The sequence below is a fragment of the Parus major genome, chromosome 5 (assembly GCF_001522545.3).
Source record: "Parus major isolate Abel chromosome 5, Parus_major1.1, whole genome shotgun sequence".
NCBI lineage: Eukaryota > Metazoa > Chordata > Aves > Passeriformes > Paridae > Parus > Parus major.
In genome coordinates, this window is record NC_031774.1 from 35,601,718 (window position 1) to 35,621,329 (window position 19,612).

At 37.2% G+C, this 19,612-nt stretch overlaps 1 protein-coding gene across 5 annotated transcripts in view; it reads left to right on the forward strand.

The window, feature by feature from the left end:
- The window catches only part of AKAP6 (A-kinase anchoring protein 6), a 258,093-nt gene that overhangs the window by 26,320 nt on the left and 212,161 nt on the right, over positions 1–19,612 (forward strand). The window contains exon 1 of one of the 5 annotated variants that reach the window (XM_015631794.2): positions 18,969–19,106. The exons of the other annotated variants lie outside the window; for them this stretch is intronic. The gene's annotated coding sequence lies outside the window, so the exon portion shown is untranslated. Of the gene's footprint in view, positions 1–18,968; positions 19,107–19,612 lie in introns of those variants that run through there. 5 annotated transcript variants of the gene reach the window in all.

Here is a 19,612-nt window from a genome sequence, read left to right on the forward strand (position 1 = left end):
GTGGCTGAATACATGCTCCAGAATGGGACTGTAGCTCCTCAGAGATGTTGCTAGATGGTAGGGATTTCACACTTGTCTGAGTTAGTTTTGACGACACAAATCAGTAGCTAGATGTTGGAACTGGACACCTGGATAAACATCCAACTCTAAACTCATGGAAGCAAAGTACTTAGCTCTGAATCTCATGAACTTCCTAGGGATTTGAAGTAGTTTTGAATGATGTTAATGATTGTGTGACCTTCCTATAATTTTGCAGTCTTAGGCAATCTACAAACTACTCATCGAAATGCTATCACAGCCAGAAGCATGTATGATAATCTCATATTGGACTATCGATGTCCACTTTCTTGTCTATTTAGGTGATGGCTAACCATTGCTTTTTTCTGCTTGGGGGTAAAACCTCTTATAAGGACATAATATTGATAATGTGCTATCAGTATTAAAGTAAAATTGCGCTGATAATTCATCTAGTACTACAGCATGGCATCTTAGAATGTGTTAACTTCCCTAAACTTATGGATGAGTCTGTGTTTTGGTTCTGCTTCTGCACTTTACATACACTCATGAATACATTAAGTATGCAGTGGCACATTGATCCTGTGCATTTTAATGTAGAGCTAGATGGCCTGATAATTACAAGTTGACAGGAAACTCTCAAAAGAGCAGGAGGTTAAAATAAAAAGAGGAAAAGGACAATATTATATAAACTTTTAGACCTGATTTTGCCACAACAGAAGCTCCTGAAGTAACCGCATAAGCAGTGTTCTGCCAATAAGAACACAAACCTCAGTGTCTTTAAAAAATAAAAAAAAATACCAACTGTGTTCCCCACCATCCCTATGCTTATGAGTTTTCTTTATATTGAAACATAAATTTTAAACCTTCAAGTTGGCATGGGTGCTAAGCCACAAGAATAATGTATGAGTGATGGAATTGGTAGCTGACACAATTCTCTTGTGAATATGAGTTTAATCTGTCTTCCTCTTTTCTGATATAACATGTAGCATTAGTTGTAATGCAACTGCTAAAGAGTTTTTTTTTGTTTTTTCCCATTCTTTTTTATGGTGCAGAATGCCAGAGAACTTCTCAATGAAAGTTAAATTATTTCTCATTACTGCCCTTGCTTGGTTTACTCAGATTGTAGCAGGTCTACATAAATTTTTTGAAACAAAACAATGTGGGGGAGGAAAAGCAGTGATTTATATTGTTGAGGCCTTAAGGGTGAATTTTAGTTAAACATAGTAAAAGTGATTTTATTGTCCTAAAGAGGTATAATACATCATGAACTTTAAAATGTGCAAAGGAGATGATAAAAGAACTTGTGTTAATGGCCCAACAAAACAATCTAATAGCAGTGATAACACCTGACACCTGTAGTTATAAATGACCTCTGAAGAGAACGATACTAATGCTGTAGAAAAAACAGAGCAAATCTGTCATGACTCTTCAAAGTAGTGAGGAAAAATGACAGATTTAGGGTTTTTTTAGCAGGGTCTGCAGCGGGCATGCAGTCTCAGCTGCCAGGGCCAGCAGAGCTGGAGTAGGAAGGAGTCAGGGAAGTGGGATATAGGGCAGCACTTGGGTCAAAGAGCCCATAACATTCTAGCTTGGAGTTCCACCTTATGTGCAGTAACACCAGACCACAAACCACCCACAACGCCCTTGTCAGGTTTGTATGGCACATCACGGACAGAAATGATCAATTTTTCCTTATTTGGACTGGGGGAGGGTTTTGTGAAGTGCACTGTAACAATACTTGGTTGGTCTGTCTGGAACAGAGGAGAAATTTCCCCCCTTACTGTTTCTATGTCCTAGAGGAAACGCTGGAGCAGGGCTCGCAGCAGGTGAGCATCTGTGGTCAGCTGTCCCCCAGCCCTGCCAGCTGCCCTCTGTCTCCTTCCCTCCTGGAAGGACCTTGGACATGGGGGCACAGATTTTGTCACTTACACAAGCAGCCATCACACGGTCGTCAAGAGTCCGTCAGGCATACAGGTCGGTTCTCAAGATTGTGAGGAATGTGTGTGCAGCCATCTGTGTCACTGGCAAAAGTTCCATTTCATGGCAGCACACACGCCTGCACACCCAGGTAAGTGGCAGGGGAGCCTGGGGGAGGCTGCAGCTCACCTCCCTCTGCAGGGTGAGCAGCTCTTCTAACAAATAGCTGCTGACAATAGGAGCTGCAAGACTTAGAAGCTTGGAACGCAAAATCCAACAGGACTATTTATACCTGCTGCGAACAGTCAGCCATTGACAGCTCCATATTTCATATTATACAAACAAGAGCTGTGGTAATGGCAGCTGATACAGATTCTTACTGTTTAGTCATGCCAGCCCTCTCTTGCATGGCGTCAGCTCAGATCCTGTAGAGATTGTGTGTACTTTTTCCCCAAGAGAGGGTCATGTTTTTTTCAAGGCTGTGAGTCATGCTTTGCTATTCTTTTATTCTGAAGCTTAACAGAAAAGATCTGATGTGCAGTTTATGGAGTGTCTAAGTGAGGTTATAAATCCCTCATTCTGGAAAGGGTTAGACTGACTCTATAATATATGTGATGGCTGTGGTTTGACAACAATCACATGGCGTGTCACAGCAGTTTTACGGGAATTGCAGACAGACTTGCTGTTCACAGAACCATATTTACATAAACAATTCTGCAGCTCTTCAAAGATGGAGCAGTTCTGTGAGTCAGTGAATTCTCAATTGCTTACATGTCAAATGAAAAAAAATATCGATTAGAACAAAACCATGAGTAATAGAGACTGAGCTATATACAAGATTGTGGTAATTACAGAACATATTGCAATATTTTTGAAACTGTTATGAATGTAAGTACAGAACGTTCAGATTCTGCTTGGGTATGTTACGAATTAAACAGAATCATTCCATGAAATAGGTGAAAAGTAATGAAAGAAGAGGTCTATTTTCCTCCTCCTGTCAGGCTGTGTTTTTAAGGGTTGCAATACACAGACTAACTCTTCCTGACTCTCTGACTGTGCACTTTTGGAAGCAGATCTATCTGTCACTTACAATAAACACCTCATTTTGAAACTTATTTTCAGTGTCAGAAACTTCTATTACTAATAGACTGAATCAAACCAGCATGATGCATTGAGTAATATAATCTAAAGGAAGGCACCCAGAATAGGCTTGCTGCTTTACCAGCCATGTTACTTCAGCTCTGCTTCAGGAAACATTTATTTAAAGACTGTCCTGAAGATGATGTCTATTGTCTATTTTCTGAACATCTGGCAAAAAATCAGTGGCTGAAAGTTTACTGGAATAATTTTTTAATGGATTAAAGAAAAATCCTTAATCCAAATCTGTTGTTTTGTTGGTTTTTTTTATTGGACATAATTTTCTATAGAAATACAGATATATAGAGATATATTTCCTGTAGAAATATAGAAAGACACAGACTAAGAAAAAAATAACCCACATAAATATTAAGAAGTGTTCTTAATGTAAAATTTCTTTAACTTCAGTCTCTTTTCTCCTTCAAAAATGCTTTGAAATAAAATTTTCTTTCTGCCACACCAGAAAATTTATTAGAAATTCTAACAGATGGTAAAATTTGTTATTGACAAAACAGCATGTTTTTACTAATGAATCTCTTCTTTTGATAGTAGAAGAGAGGTTATAGCAGTAAAATAGTGTTAGATATTCACAACAGTAATGACAATAGACCAGAAATTCTTTACAGGACGATCAGAAGAGTCAGACCCTTGTTTTTCTGGTCATTCAGCATTCTTTACTGTAGTGTTGTGAAATGTAGTATGGCCCAAGGGTCTGAATTCTGACTGCAGAAATCCTTATTTATGTTCCAGCAACCTTTCTGACATTTTAATTTCCTGAACAGTCTCTCACTTTTAAAATTGTTGAATTTTTGTGTATGTTTGGGCCAAGTAACTTTCATTTGGCTTACTGCTATCTTTCTTTCTTGATGAGCAACAGGCATAGAATCCACTTTTTTTTTTTTTTTCTCAGTAACGTAATTATCATGATTAATTGTCCTTATTGCTTGAGACTTTTTCATAATTTGAACCTGTCTGACTTCAGCCTTTGCACGAGTTTTTCTCTGTTTTTAAACATCTGTCTTTTTATTTCAATCTCTTTTGCCACACATTCTAGTTTTTCAACTTCTTTTTTTTTTATAGAATGTGTATCCCACACGTCCACACAACATTCCACTCTCACTATTGCTTATATGCAGAGGCAGTGCTAGTTTTTTCCTACTGTTCCCAGGATTCTCCCAAATGTTAGGTATTGATTGCATTCCTTGATCATTGGTGTTCAGCTCTGCACTTATTTAGATTAAAATACGTTTTATTTATTGTTCTAGTTTTCAAAAAGCATGATCTTAGCCCCCAGTGTGACTCCTCTGAAAAGCAGAGGGGCTTCTTGCTGTAGCAGGACTGCTCATTCTTCAACTTACCACCAGTTTGTCTATCTGCTAGAATCAAGAGCAGTGTTTTAATATTTGCCTCCAGATCACTGGTGTAAATGTCAAATAGCATTGGGCCTTGCTAATCCCTGTGGGATCTCACTCAAAACAGCCTTGTTTGATTCCCCACCAAAAGCTTCTTCCCACGATCTCTTAGCTAGCAAGCCACATCTTTGTTCCTTTTGGTGCTTGCTTTATTTCTATTGAAAGAACACTCCACGATTTATTAGTGTTTGCCTCTCCTCGCTGTAAGCATGACTCTGGGGTTAGCAGGCCCTCACTCCTGCCACAGGAATCCCTGCCTGTGCGCCTGAAGAGAGGCAATCAGCTCAGAAAGGGCATAACTTGCAGTGTTTTAACTTGTTTCTTCTTTCCTCACTGGAGAAGTGCATTTCCTGCCTCCAGGCCCAGTTCGGTCGTGTCTGTTAAAAATGAGAAGATTTTTTTCAACCAGCAGTTCAGGGCAGCAGAGGGGTGGCAAAGTCTGTCACTGCGTGCTACTCTGAAGAGTTACTCTTTCAATTAGCTTTTTAAATTAATGTCCAATACTGTCCTCTTTCTCTGTTCTCTGTTAGGCAAGAAGCTGCTTCCAATTCTGACTAAAACTGGTAACAAGATAAAACAGGGTCATTAGTGTTACAGAAGAGAATGCCAATTACCAGCATGCTATGTTAATCCAAAAGGATGCTTTCAAAATACAAAGATGTTTGAAACAAAACATGCATTCCAACTCCCACAAAGAGCAACAGCAAATGCCAGAGTTCACCTTTTGCTATACCACTTTTATATTGTCCTCATTGTGAATATCTATTTATACTTAAAAAATGAAATTTAGGTGAAGTTCATAACGCAGTTACTGTTCATGCAGATACTTTTACACACTGAACACATTTTACTGGTTCATTATATATTTCTATTTCATCTCTATGTTTCTGTTACATAGTGGTGCATCTGAGTAAATTTTTTCCAGATTTCAGAATATTCAGAGAGAATATTCACTCAAAAAGAACCGCATGTCTTGGCATTTAGTACTACTTTTTGATGTATGGGATGACAGTTTCTTACTGATGAAGTAGTAAGTTGTAGGGTAACTATTCAGCTGTATTCAGGTCATATTATCTCATGAATGAACAGGCAGAATGTTTCCAGTGAGTTGTGCAAGTCTTGATGCTGGCGTATGTGCAGTTCATACTTGGTGTGAGAAGAGAAATATATTTCTAACACATACTGGAAGGGTCTTCTGGAGTGGGACTGTCACCAAGACTAGATTTGCACCCTCCTAGAGTATTATGCCTGGCCTAAGGCTTGAAGATGAGTTCTCCTGTAGCTCCTCTGTCGTAGCTAATACCCTAGATACTAAAAGGTATCACCTGGGTGATGGTGTTTGAACAAATAGGTTGAGTTCTCCCATAGATAGTGGGTAGATATTGGTAGGGAAAATGTCTGCCACTAAAGAATTACTGGGTATGAGATTGTTTTGTAGATGAGTTTAAAAGAACCTAACCTAATTTTAAGAATGAGAAGTTAATTCAATTAGAAAGGAGTATGACAAGAGAAGGGGTAGAAAGCTGTTTAGTCATAGATGTTTAATGAGACTGCAGTCTAATCAAATTGCAGATGTCTCTGTTGTCCAAGCTTGCATGAAATCACATGGAGAATTTTCAAAATAATTACAAGCAAAGTTTAAACTATGTATGTGACTATGAAAAGTCTATTAAACAAAAACCTCTTTTTGAAGTGAGTATTAGGGCTGCTTCTGAAACCCACTTGTGTTTTTACTTTTTTTCATGCTTCCATGACTGAACTTTTTTTCCAGTTATTGTTTTACTCTTACAGACCTTCGTTAGTAAGCAACTGCTTAGAATCATTTTGTATTGCAGAGTTACTGAATAGCAGACTATAGGGATTTTTTAATTATGTACATTTTTGTGGTCTGTATAAAGGGACATTAAACAAACAAGCATGTGATATCATTATTTACCTGCATTATAGTATCAAATATGATCTTCTCTCAAGGAGGAGATCATAATGTTATCACTTGTGGTCTTCAAAGGAACAAAGATAAACATGCAAGGATCATGGAATGGCTGAAAACGACAGAGCAACAACCATGTATGAATTACAATATCAAACAAATCTAGAAATGATTTTGCAGTTCTGGTACTTTCTTGGGACTACAGAAAAGGAAACACTTAAATTTGCATGCAATAAACTTGAAAAAGGCCTCTGTGCTGTGTAAGACTTGTATGTCCAGTTTTCTCTTCCCTTCATTGTAAGTTATTCTTTACAACCTTTAATGCCTCAAATTCCCAGATATCAATTTGGCTTTTTGGCTGACTCTGGTGTATACTGAAAAGGGTTATCGGCCTTGATATGAGGAATTTGCTCATCAAAGAATGGAAATAGAGGTGATTTACTTATTCAACAAATGCAGAATGAGCAGTAGAGAGAAGGTGTCTGACATGGTTTGCTCATCTACACAACAGAGAGCATTAATGACAGCACTGGAGCAGGAAAATATTTTCCTTATAGCTATTATCCTATGATATATTCCATCTCATAACATGATTTTGTTCCTCCTGGCAGTGTTCATCAGTGAATGGAAGAACAAGCTTGGGAAGGACAATAATCTTATTACATTATCCTATATAAATTACTGTTCTAAGGTCAGAGTAGTTTTTAAGCTATCATAATTTTCATTTCACAAAGAAGTATTTGTAATCCTTGCAAAATCAATTCTTCTCAACATAAAAGACCAACAGATCCACTCATCCATGGTTCTGTTTCCCTTTTGCTTTGCAAAATAACTTTAAGACAGAAGCATCTGTTTCTGTTTAAAACATTCAAGGGGTGTAGTTAGGGGTTAGAGGAGTGATGCAGAAAATATCCATGTCAACAGTGTTGGCAAATGCAGAGGAAATTATCTTCCCAGCAAACTGTTCATCCCTCCCTCCTTCCCTCCCTCCCTCTTAGCTTTTCACAGATTTCAAGATTTTTTTCTAGAAAAAATGCTATCATTTGTAGCCAGCTCTGTAAATAGCGTGTAATTCCACAGCTGCTGGGAACACAGACATTTCTAGCATTTTCCACTGCTTCCCCTGATAACTTTCTGACACCTAGAATATCCCAGTCCTTCAATTCAGTCACTAGGCTCTAGAATAACTGAAGCTCATCACAATATTTTCTGAGTTTATGAGCTAGACCACTGTTTTGTTTGGCTTTTTTTAAACTTATTTTTGCAGTTTGTTTCCTTACTACTTTGCTCAAGCAGCTAACCAATATTTGGATGTGTTGGTTTTTTTCGGCTTGAAGGAAACATGGTCCTAAACAACTTGAAGCCATTTTTATCAAAATAGACTTAAAAAGAATAATATAATCATAGAGTAGCCTGAGTTAGAAGACACAGCTATAGGTCATCCAGTTCCAGCCCGTGGACAGGGACTCCTTCTAGTAGATCAGAGCCTCACCCAACCTGGCACTGAACACCTCCAAGAATGGGACAACCACAGCTTCTCTGGGCTCAGAGGCACTCTGTTCCAGTGCCTCAGCCCCCTGACAGTAAAGAATTTCTTCCTAATATCCATATTAACACATTCCCTTTCAGTTTGAAGCTATTCCCTTTTGTATCACTACACAGCCTTTTAAAAACTCCCTCTGCATTTTGTAGCTCCCCTCAGGTACTGGAAGGCTGCCCTTAGGTCACACTGATGCCTTCTTTTCTGCCAGCTGAACAACCCAAATTCTCTCAGGCTTTCCTCACAGGAGAGGTTCTTCATCCCTCTGATCATCTTGTGGCCTCCTCTGGATTTGTTGAAATGTAGTTATGGTGTGTTTTTGAATAATATTACTATTTATTTGAACTCTCCTCTTTATTTCTCAGAAGTGTAGATGTCCAGGAGAAAAGAAAGAAAAAAGTAGATCCAAAGAAATTCCGCTCTCCATGGTTAAATGATGGGATGACTGAAATGTGCAAGTCCAATGGTGTTTAATAACATCATTTTCTTTACTGCTTTGGTTTCAACTAAGTCTGTTTCTACAGACTTTTACTATACCTGCAATGCACTGTAGTGACCCACTGGCATGAAAGAGATACAGGAATAGGTACCAGTGTAATAATTTATAAACTATATGTCCTTGAATAAGTGAAAGTGCATCTCTGTACTGTTAATTTTGAAGAAAGTAGATATTTCAGCAGAAGAAAAAATAAGGCCATTATTTCTGAGACTTTTTGCTATTTCATATGCTCTATGGCTGGTCAGAGCTAATTTCAGAGCTAATTTCAACTTAGGAATCACATGTGTGTATGTCATGAAAGTAGAATTACACATTGTCCTGGTTTAGGGGACACACATGTAAATTGGAATTTAACAGATGCTTAAATAGAGCAGAGAATGTGTCATTAAAAATTTTTAACAAAACACATTCTTTCAGAATTAAATTTGGACATATATTGCATTTTTTACCTGCTAAATTAGGTTCCTGAAGACCTATTCCTGATTTTATATAGCTGAAAGGACAGACATGTGTCTTTTATTTTGTCCTAATAAGAATAGTCGCACATGCTGTACAATTCAGAATTCTGTGATGGTTTTCCTCCAGTCCCAGGTTCCATATGAAGAACAAGCAAGCAGAATATTGGTTTTTCTCTATTTTCTATGCAACTGAACAATTTACTGAATACTTGACTACTTGCCACACAAAAATAAATCACATTTGCTAAATGTGAAGCCTCATGCCTGGATAAAACCACCTCTTTGTATTTGGAAAGGAAAAGTGGTGGAATAGTTCCTCATGCATTCACAAATGGTTGCAGGTATTTTAAAGCAAGACCTCTAATTCCTGCTATTTTTAGGAACTGGCACCCTCTGTGAAAGAAAGCACCTTAAACAGAACTTTATGGGGTGTTTTGGGTGAAGCTTGCTGAGTTGTTCCAGTTTAATTCTACTTTTTGTAAACTTCTTTTAATGCAGTTGTTGGAATTGTGGTGTGAGCGTTCCCAAGTGGTTATCCTGAAATTTCAGGAAATGTAGGTTCTATAAAATCATGTTTGTTTTTCTATCTCTCTGAACAAAAATCAGAGTTTTCAGGCAAAAAGTCAGTATTTTAACTTAAGCTGAAAACCCGTGTTTGCTTGGTTACTGTAGTCATCCCAGCTGCATGCACCATAGGTTGGCAACAGCAAGTAACTAAATTGAAACTCTCCAAGATGCATTTCATAACAGCCTTGAGAAAACAGTTTAACATGTTTTGAACTTTTTAGTGGGTTTTAAGCCTTTTATGTGCCTCCAAATTCCTTGGTTTAGCTCAAGAACAAATAAGTGTCATGGAAGAAATTTTATTTTGTGAACATTTCAAACCTAAAAAGCAGTGACATCTGGTGAGAGAAAATCTCATGGAATTTCAATCCCAATTTCCAGACTAAAAGCTACATAGAGCAAAAACAGATGCATAGTATTTTCATTACAGAATTTACTATTTAAAGTTAGGAAATCACATAGAGAACTACATGACTTACTATAAATTCAATCATTTCATGTTTAAAATATTATTATTGAAATTGCATCCAAGATATCAATCATTACCATATATCTGCTTGTACCATGCATACAGTTCTAAAATGGCTGTGCCTTATTTTTCTACTTTTTAGCATTTTCCCACAATAATTTTTTTTCTGGAAGAATAAAATATCACACATGCATACAGTTCACAACTCTGTGTTTACACAGGTGTCTGAACAAATGTTGCCTATTTAACTTGCTTTTCCTGAGCAAAAATTATAATTTAAAAAATACTCCATAAACTGAAGACATATGATTGACTTGTAGCAGTATGCTCAAAAAAGTGATAAAAATATATTTTTAGAACTAGGTACTATTCCATCATAATGGACTTTTTTTTTATGTGCAAAATTTGAAGGTCAAACAGAACAAGAAAATACAGAATAAAACTGTGAATAATAACATGGACAGGAATTGCTGTTACTTCTGGATAAGTGGCTTTTTCTTCATTCTTCCCACTTGTAATCTTCCTTTTTCATGCACTTTGCACATAATTGGTCGTAAGATGGAAAAGTTGCTGAACTGGAAAGAGGAGTAATTACATATATATATATAATTATATATATATATAATTATATATATATATATATACTGACTTGAAATTTAACCTAACAAAAGTACCATTTCATACAATTTTTTCAGTTTCTCAGAAAGAGTGTAGATCCTACTGGATTTTTAGGTAGTAGATCTAAAATGTAATTTGCATAGCAAATTAATGGACCTCCTGTGGTCTGTTTTATGGCATCTGTTAATCGATTCATATTATTAACTTTTTTAGTAAAATTTTGAAAATAATACGAAAATTATGTGATTTGTACAGATTGACTAAAAGTATGCACCGTATATATGTGGAGAAGGGGGAGTTTGCAGTTTCTTCATTCATAAAATGTGCTGGTGCAAACATCACCTGCTGGTGGCAGCAGACGGGGTAAGATCCGTCATTCTCGAGCTACTCTCATGAAGTGGTATCTTAAGATCCTATTTGCCTAGTATAATTATTTCTGGTCTTGGAAAATTTAATATAAATCCCCAGTCACATTTCTAGGAGAATCTTCTGTGCTTGAAAGTATTCAGAGAAGCCTCAGAGCATGATGCTATGTGCACTTTTATATCAGGAGAAAAAAAATAAACAACCATAGCTGTATGTACATTCTCATTGTGCAGAAGGACATTGTGTAGCTCAGTCATAATGAGGCAGAAAACAAAGGCAATGCTTTCTGAGTTACAGGGATTCAAGGATCTGAATCAGAAATATCCAAACCTGCTTATTCTCACATATAAGTAGCTTCTGTAGCTGTAGACTGACATTTTTCTCTTCCGTGCCAGCCCACAGATGATTACGAAAATCAAGTTCCAATCTACTCTGCAGGTGGTCAGGTATCGGTTCTTATAGTGCAGTTTGGTCAGGACCCATTGTGCAAAGTCATTTTTGAGATGGCTTTTTAGTATTTTAAGGTGATCTCTTTACCATTTTGCATGTTTGGTCTTACAAAGAAGGTATTTAGGTGCCTCTTTGTCCTGTTATCATAGAATAGGAGTCAAAATCATTGAGGAAGGTAGGAAGAAAGAAAAATGTTTTCCAGAGTAAATAGAATTCCTATCAGAGTACCTGTAGTGAAACTCTGAGCTTTAAATCTGTACCCTTCCCTTTATTTCCCCTCATTTCCCTTCCCCTCATGCAGACAGAACTGATGCTTCAAGCCATATTTTCATGAGTTCTTGTGTCATTTCTTAAGTACAGTCATAATATCATCTAGTCCATCATATAAAGCGTTAGAATAGAGGCAGGTGCCTCCTGTGATACAAAGACACTCTGTGCAAACAATGAAAGCGACCTTATAATTTTATAGATTGTACTTTTCCCTCCTGTGCTTGCCTTTATGAAGTAAAGAGTTCTATCCTTCTTAAAAATTTGTAATTGCAGGTAGAGTTCTTCTTTAAACCAAAATTTTTACTCATACCAGTTTGGAGTTTGGGGATTACCTTACTACTTGGTCACATAGGACTTTGAGAAGTATGTCTTGCAAGACTAAAAGAGGAATATTTTTCTTCCAATGAAGTTCTGATTGGCAGAAGGCATGAACACGTTGGTTTTCATGAGCAATGGCAAATGGCTGAGAATTTTCCTTTGCTATAACAAGGATGAATTGTTCATGGTAGGAAATATGTCAATAGACCACTGGAAGTATGTGTGTGAAAACACCTGCCTATCCATTTCTTGTTTGATTATATTTTGTTCTTCTTAGTGGTTTGCTCTGAAGTCTGGACATTTTGTCACGTGGGTGCTGAATAAGAAGAGAGTACCATCAAGCATGACACTGAATGTATTTTCCTAAGCTTTCATTCCATTCATTGCTGATTTTTTCCAGTAGAGTTGTTCTTCTCCAGTGTCTTCCTTCAATCATTCTGTTGTTGTTGTCTGCAGTTTCAGATACACTCAGTCTCTTCAGCTCACAGGGGCAAAGTGTCTCCAACAATATGTCAGTATGCCTTGGCACACCACTATAGTGCCACACCCAAATGTGCTCAGGGGGGCACAAACTCTAAAGTTGATAGAGACGAACTTGTGGGGTAAGTGCAGAGCAGTGATACACTAGTTCATGCTAGTCAGCAGTGGTCTTAGTTTGTAACCTGACAGAAACTTTTTTCTTTCTAGAACAGACAGAATAGTAATAAATCCCCTCTAATTCCTGCATGCATATTTTCCTCTCCCCCCCCACCGCCATGTATTTAAGACGTATTTAAAATTCAATTTCCTATTACTCTGATTACTGGCTTTTTCAATCTGTTTCCTAGCATCTGTTTGTCTTGTACCCATATTTAAGCTTGTTTTCTTGTAGCTCCTGCTGATCTTTCATTTCTGTTTTCCTCCAGTCTATACTCCTTGGACTTTCGCTTCGTCTGCTTCTTTTCACAGCATTGGTGAAATGCTTAGCTTGTGGAATAAAAAAGTCACATCAAAAACAGGTTGTGTTCCTTTATCCCCAATCCTTCAAAGATACATGTGTTCTTCTATAACTGAACTTCCTTGGAAGAATCTTGTGTGAGAATCTATAGTTTTCCTATGAAATATTTCAGTCACTTCTATAGGATCTTCAAGACAATATCTACCCAGATTGGAAAAAAACCTTACCAGAAGTACCTTTTTTATTTTCACGGGTGCAGTCAGACTGCAAGGGTTTGGGCTTGCCCTTAACACTATAAATAGTTTAAATATTGATATCTACCTACATAAAGGGGATAATGGGCCTTCCTTCCTTCCTTCCTTCCTATAAGTTGTCTCTGGAGCATGTACAATATCTAAGATTTTTAAAGAGCTACTGTTACTTCTCGACTACTACTATTATAAACATTATGTTAACATCTTTTAACTAGTTAAGATTTTGAATAAATAATTTTGAACCATGAATTTTCATAACCATCAAAATTTTTACTCCTTTTCTAACTTAACTTTGGTGTACCTGATCAAGTTTATGGCAAAAGAAAGCAGTGTAATAGATGAGAATTACTTAAAAGGGTAGAAACATTCGTGCCTTAATTTTATGTGTTGGCGTCAATCGACTGATTACACAACAGGACTGGATATCTATTTTTAGGTGACCAGTAAATCAGCATGAAGTGGCAGGATTTTATCCACATCATGATTGAGGAGAAAAGAATTTGCAGAATAGTTACTGAAGCCATGGCTCATCCTTGTAGTACAGCAAGTATCTTATTTTAATGTATATTAAAAATTCATCCCCAAAATAAAGAAACCATTTTACAATACACTACTACTGTGGTAGCTGAATGTCTGAAACAATGGCGTGCACACATTTGATAGTGTATTACTGACAAGAGACACTGCCATAAACCAAAACAGTACAGCAGAACCTTTCATGAGCATGACTCAGTACAAAAAAACAGCTTGTGGTCCAAAGAACTCAGTCTCTTTCTGTGAATCCTGAAATTAAGAAAAAAACAACTGCTTTGGTGTTCTTCTGAAGAAGACCTGAGAAAATATTATACTCAGCAGCTAAACTGCTTACAGTTAAACTTTACATGACAGTGAGAATTTACAGGTCCAGCTAATCAAAGGCTGTTGTGTCTCATTTAACACAGAATACTGATTTTCATAAGGGCTCTCTGGTCTCAGCAGCTGCACTGTGCATCATTTCAAAATGTAGCAGTTTCTTCAGAAGTCTACCTTTATTATCATAAAAGTGTTTAAATTTAGTGTAACAAAACTAGTTTCAGAAATAATGGCATGCCTTGTGGCTGTTTTGATCTATTTTATCCTTGGGATTGGGGCTGGGGCAATTTAAATGCCTCAAGTTGTCCTGTTGGGTCTGACACACTAATATTGTGCCCTGAAGAATTCTGCAGGTAGGATGTTGTTGGTTTGGGTTTGTTTTTTTAATAAAATTTGTACTGATTGACAGAACATCCAGTATTGCAGTACCTGTAAACATATTTAAGGAAGAAGCTGAAATGGTCTTTCTGCTAGAGAAAGATGTTAGACTTGCAAGGCAGTGAGACACCAGCTGTGACTGACATACTTTGAACAACACATGTAAGAAAGTTCTTCTTATCTGATCTATTATGAGGTCATATTGCTTCTTGATACATGTAATTAATTTTCTTATAATCAGCTTCCATAATATAAAGGGATAAGCTCATTTAGCCCCTGGAAAATTCTCCCAGAAAAAATGTTAAGATTTCTCCTAAGAGATTAGCATTTATTTGCAATGAAACTAGAGTGTGAAATTGAAGTGAAACACTACTTTTATTTTCCCTAACTTTGAGCTAAGAGTTGCACCAGTTTCTTTCATTCTGCTGTGATAGGAGAAACAGCTCAGAATGTTCTCACTTATATCTCACTGCCTCTGTCTATACTGAAAGACCATTTTCAATCCAGATTAGTATTCAGCCAAACCTAATCTTGATTTTTTTTATCTTCCAATTTAAAAGATGTTTCACGCTATCTCTGTGAAGAAATTTTGGAACAAGACACCATCTTCTTGCTAGAATAGTTATTATGCATCCTTCACCATCTGACTTTTGTAGCTGAAGGGAAAAAAAAATTCTGTTTGCAAATGTTTTGCTCACTCTTAGACACTAGAATGACAAAAATGGCTTTATCCAGGAAAGCTAAAACAACCCCCACAAATGCACAAGAAACCTCTCCAGAAGACACGAAACAAAAAAACTCAACAAAAAACCACTCACAGGTGTGCTGAAAGATCAATGTATAAAACTTGCCACAATGTATTGCTGGCTTTCTGGAGTGAAAATTAGGACAACAAAAGCCTAAGATGGTGTAGAGCTGATAAAGGACGGTAAAGTAATGATGAAATAAAATGAAGCAGCTAATTTGTCTTTGTCCATTTTAATACTAATCTCTTTGTACCTCATCATCTCCCAGACACTGTTGCTCACTGCAGGGCAAACCTGTACTGAGTTAGAAAAGATCAGGAAACGCAACTGCCCATCACAATATGTTTGACTCTCTGAATACATTCCTCTATACTAGTCTGGCACTACACAATTGTTTTCAATGTCTGTATATGTTGTAGTGTAGAATTTTTTTCTGTAGTACCTCATAGCAGTTCTCCAATGGAATCATTTCCAGCCAGTCTCCCTGCTTTTTTATTAGTGAGAACATAAAATTATATGAGCTAGGAGTATATAAATTTAATGCACTGCTTCAGGCAAGACTTCACTTTCTTTGTGGCTGGATGGTGGCTTTTTTTTTCACATACATAATATTTGTCTATATTAAGTTTAATCTGATATGTTATGGCTCAATTTTTTTTGCCTTGTGACGTCTCTCATTTACTCAGAGTTTATATTTGTCCTAAGTATTTCAATACCTTCTACAAACCTTTTCTGCTTGATTTTTCAGCCATTTTTCAGGTCATTGATCAGTTTATTGAGAAGTATAGTGCTTAGCAGAGGTTTCTGTCAAGCCCTCCTTGTGATCTGCATTTGTTCTTCATTCTGTTGTTTACTGTTTCCATTATTTGTCCATTCAAGGACCTTCCTTCTTATACCATGGCTTTTTAGACTCATTTAGCCTTTGGCATTGGATCTTGTCAAAAGCATTTTGCTGGAAAGCACCAGTAGTGAACTTTTCAGATGCAGTGTGTATGGGGAGGGGGGATGTCTTCCTCTAAAAAATGGTGGTTTTCTGCTACAGTTTCTGTACATTTTCATGGCATAAAAATCATGTGAAAGGATCTGTAGAACCTTTCTTTACAATCCGATATCCTAAGAACTGAAGAAGTTCCGAATGGAAGATCATGCACACCACAACCAGGAATTTGCCTGTTTCACCTGTGGCTTCTTGGAGATTTCCTGGGTATATAATGCCTAGACCTCGTGGACTGTTGATTTGTTTCACAATCTCTCCTGCTAGGACACCAGTTTCAGACAGATTCTTTGCCGAATCCTCCAGCAGAATTTCCACTTTCCCTGATTTGCTGCAATAATTTCCAGTTTCTGGCTGAACACTTGCCATTTAATTTCCACATTTTCCTTCACCTTGTATTAGAAAAATAAACCATAGATAACAAAGATTTTGTTGGGTCATTGAGGTGTCTTAAATTCTGATTTATCACATAATCAGGAACCTGAACGTTCATGGTTGGATGTCCACAGTTAAAAACTGATGGTCTGGCTTTGCTGCCATTAAAGCCTTGGGGATACTTTTTAATGGACTTTAAATCAGTCACATTAAAAATTGTAATCACGATTCATGTTAGTGTTCAGGCTTAATATTGGTATTACTGTGCAAGCCTCTTTGGTCTATATCCTGAAGGAATTGAGGTATCATCCTGCTCCCTATCAGACATACTTTCTAAGAATCCCACGTATGAAATAGGAGGCCAATCAGTCCTAAATGAAAAATTGTCCAATTCGTTCAGAATTTGAAATATAATAATAAGATAATTGCAAAGGAAGTATTTTTGAAACACATTCATGAGGAATGATATGAAAAGAAAAACCTAAATTGGGTTCATTAGAATTCAGTTCTTTCAAAGCTTTTTGAAATAGTTTTATTTCTTAAATCATACAAGAAATCAGCAACAGGATCAGTGTAGCATGGATAGGCTTGCTGTGATATTAAATTCAATTTGCTCTATATATAACTGACATGATATATTTCAGGGTTTTTGTGCACTGACATTGTTTATCTTTGTAGTTGATACAGTTAATTAGATTTTCAAGGAAAAGTATAATAAGCCCTATAACTTGGCAGAGTATTCCTGAGACTACTGAAATGGAAAAGACATTACAATATAACTTGTCTGTGAGACATTCATTTTCACTGTATCTATTCAAGAAAATTCAACATCAATCAGCTTGTTAAATCTGATGATAAAATTAACATCATTAGATTTCAAAGTCAGCAAGCAGACAAAATTATTTAGTGATGGAGTTTCTTTGGAGTTTTTTGTGGCATTTTTGAGATTGAAATAAATTATTTACTTGACAGACAGGTGGCTGTATAGTGATTGTGGCTGATTTTAACAATATGTGACAGTGAGGGAAATTAGAGCTCATTAACATTCATTGGACCCAGTGTCTGCACCACTGATCAATGACTGGACTACTGTATGGCTTAAAATGCTTAATGATTGTTTGTGTGACAGGAGGTATCTGCCATAGGAGGAAAACGTGGGTGATCTGATAGCTGGCAGAGCAAATGTGGCCTGTGCTTTATAAACAAGGGAGATGTGGGGAGCAGAACGAGTGCAAGGAGCCTTTCAAGGCTGGTGGTGATTGATAAACTGAATTATGGTTGACACAGACATTCTATGTTTTGCATAAGAGTGTTAGCATCTGACTGAGTGGAAAAGCAGGGGAAAGTGAGATTGTCTGTGTGATTAGTGGAAGGTAATCAGCCATCTGTTAGGCATAATGCACTTACTAAAGATGGAGATAGAAAGCATATGTGTGCATGTGCTTACACAGGATCTCTCACCTTTTATACAAGTATCCATGACAATGTAAGACTGTATATAAAGAATTAACACAAGCCAAAAAAATATGCTCGATTCATCTATTTTTTTTTTTCCCACCAGAAGGAATGCAAGCTGGTGGCTGCGTTGTATGGTTCTTAAATGTGCCCTTCAGCAGACTGAAAGATTTTGAGGTGTCAGAAATAAATAATTGGAGGAGTATTTTTTAGAAATAATGTTATAATAAGTCTCAGTCTTATTGTGACAATGAAAATAAGGTTATGCCCTGAAAATCTTTAAAGATGAACTTTTTATTGATCAGGACATTTGACATTGCATTTTCATCTGCTTACCTGTAAAATTAAAATCAGCTGGTTTGTATAACTCTACTGGGTACAGAAAAGGCTTGGCTTTAAAAAAAGCTGGAATGTGATTTAGAATTGTTTTCCCACCAAAAACTGTCATTGATGCTACCAGGATTTTTATGATGCAGAAAATGAGACTGAGCATAGCTTTTAAATTTTATAAAAAAATTTTGGCAGCAATAAAGTCATGCTTAGAAGGAAAAAAAATCCCTTCTTTACCTCATTCAAGATTTATTTTTTCAAGGTATAAAGACCACCTCTAAAAAAAATTTATCCAGTTTTGATATCTGTTCTAACACTCATTGTAGTGGTTTACAATTCACTATTTGTACATCTCACAAAATCTGGAAAAAAAAAAATACTCCAGAAATAGAACAAAATGTAAGGCCAGCATTTAAACCAGTCATTTAAAATGTAAATGTTTTATATTCTGCTTTCTGCCGGCAGCCGGGGCCGGGGCAGAGCCGGGGCTCGGGCAGAGCCGGGGCCGGGGCCGGGGCAGAGCCGGGGCTCGGGCAGAGCCGGGGCCGGGGCCGGGGCAGAGCAGGGGGCGGGCGGGGGCGCTGCGGGCGGGACGCGGCGGGCGCAGAGCTCCCGGCTTCTCCCGGGATTTCAGGAGCTCAAGTGTGCCCGCACTCCTTCGATGCCAGTCTTCTTGGAGAGCCTTTCCGCTGTTCCTTCCTCGCAACATAGCTGGATGATGGTGCCTTTTTATTCTGCCAAGAATCAATTTAAAGAAATCTGTGTCCTACTGTTGGAATTCGGTCGTTTCTAGCTGCGAGTTTCTCCTTTCAAGCGTTTGTGAGCTTTTTAAAGCTTTTTAAACCAGACCTTGCTAATTAGTATCCAGGGTGGATTTTATTAGTTTTTACGAATTTTTTTGATTTTTTTTTTTTTTTTTTTAAGACTATCGAAAGAACGATATATTTTTAAATTTCTCCACGTGTTCTTAATTGAAATGTTGCAACTTTCCTTCTGGCAGGAAGGAAAGAATGTAAAGGACTTGACTTTAAGAGCTTCTAGGGTTAAGGAGGCTTTAGCTGTAATGCTGGAGAGCCACTCAGAGAGAGTCAAGCACATGGTAACAAAAACCAGGTCAGCAGGTTCCTAATGGCTGCTAATTGCACACTCAGTGCATGAAAGGCAGAATTCGCACTGCATGCAGCACGGACCAGCTTTTGTTTGCTTCTGCAGGAGCATGTTTTCATTTCTGTTTGCTAATTGCTTTAATGTCCTTACTAGAGCTGAGTCATGCCCAAAAAAACTCTGTAAGAGTGCCAGGGGTTATTTTTTTCGTGAAAAAACTA